Source organism: Rhinopithecus bieti, unplaced genomic scaffold (assembly GCF_001698545.2).
Source record: "Rhinopithecus bieti isolate Rb0 unplaced genomic scaffold, ASM169854v2 scaffold_15834, whole genome shotgun sequence".
NCBI lineage: Eukaryota > Metazoa > Chordata > Mammalia > Primates > Cercopithecidae > Rhinopithecus > Rhinopithecus bieti.
In genome coordinates this window covers 609437-610766 of record NW_016808980.1, presented here as the reverse complement: position 1 = coordinate 610766, position 1330 = coordinate 609437, and the positions used below count along the sequence as shown (strand labels likewise).

The 1330-nt window shown below is 45.0% G+C and overlaps 1 long non-coding RNA gene across 1 annotated transcript in view; it reads left to right on the top strand.

The window, feature by feature from the left end:
• The window catches only part of LOC108539439 (uncharacterized), an 11200-nt gene extending 10971 nt beyond the window's left edge, over window positions 1–229 (top strand). Inside the window, exon 3 of the long non-coding RNA XR_001888350.1 lies at window positions 85–229. This is a non-coding gene — a long non-coding RNA (uncharacterized LOC108539439). The remainder of the gene's footprint in view (window positions 1–84) is intronic.
• The last annotated feature ends 1101 nt before the right edge of the window (window positions 230–1330 follow it).

Below are 1330 nucleotides of genomic sequence, written 5' to 3'. Positions count from 1 at the left end.
TCTAGCCTCTAACATTTTATTTGTTTTAATTTTCATTGTTAATAATTTCTTTTCTTTCTTTTCTTCCTTTTTTTTTTTTTTTAGATGGAGTTCCCCTCTATCGCCCAGGCTAGAGTGCAACCTGATTCTACAACTTGGCCACATGATCCTGAGCAAGTTACATACCCCTGTTTGAGTTTCAGTTTCCCCTCTGCAACAAAAAAATGGGTTGGATTAAGTAACGATTAAAACCCCTTCCTAGATTTCTACTGTCATTTTTTATTTTTCACCAATCCTCTAGATTCTTTTTTTATTTTCTTCTAAAAGGAAAAAAAGGCCTCTGGGTGCGGTGGCTCACGCCTGTAATCCCAGCACTTTGGGAGGCTCAGGTGGGAGGATCACCTGAGGTTAGGAGTTCGAGACGAGCCTGACCAACATGGAGAAACCCCCGTCTTGACTAAAAATACAAAATTAGCTGGGTATGGTGGGGCATGCCTGTAATCCCAGTTACTCGGGAGGCTGAGGCAGGAGAATCATTTGAACCCAGGAGGTGGAGACTGCAGTGAGTCAGACCACACCACTGTACTCCAGCCTGGGTGACAGAGCAAGACTCCATCTCAAAAAAAAAAAAAAAAAAAAAAAAGAAAAGAGAAAGAAAAAAAAAGAAAAGAAAAAAGAGAAAGAAGAACGCCTAGACCCGGAATTTGCAGGGGAAAGAGCAAGACTCTGTCTCAAAAAAGGATTTAGAGGATCAGAGAAGAGTCACCAGTCAGACTGAGAAACCAAACACATCCAACTGCTGGAGTAAAACTGCAAAATGGAGGTGGTGGAGAGGTCTCTGGGAAGCAGTTCTTTGTGAGTCTACAGCCAAGAACCTGGTCATGGGCCTAAGCCGACTTTTGGAAAGCAGGCCAGCAATTAGAAAAAAGAGCTGGAGGCCAGGCACAGTGGCTCACGCCTGTAATCCCAGCACTTTGGGAGGCTGAGGCAGGTGGGTCACCTGAGGTCAAGAGTTTGAGACCAGCCTGGCCAACATGTTGAAACCCCATCTCTCCTAAAAATACAAAAATTAGCCGGCATGGTGGTGTGTGCCTGTAGTCCCAGCTACTTGGGAGGCTGAGGCAGGAGAATTGCTTGAACCTAGGAGGTGGAGGTTGCAATGAGCTGAGATAGTGCCACTGCACTCCAGCCCGGGCGACAGAGCGAGACTCCGTCTCAAAAAAAAAAAAAAAAAAAAAAAAAGAAAAGAAATCAAGGAAGGCCTCTTGGAGGAGAAAACATTTGAGCTGAGACCTGAGGATGGAGGAGATAGCCACATGAAATGGGGGAAGAGGGAGAGGAATTAGCATAC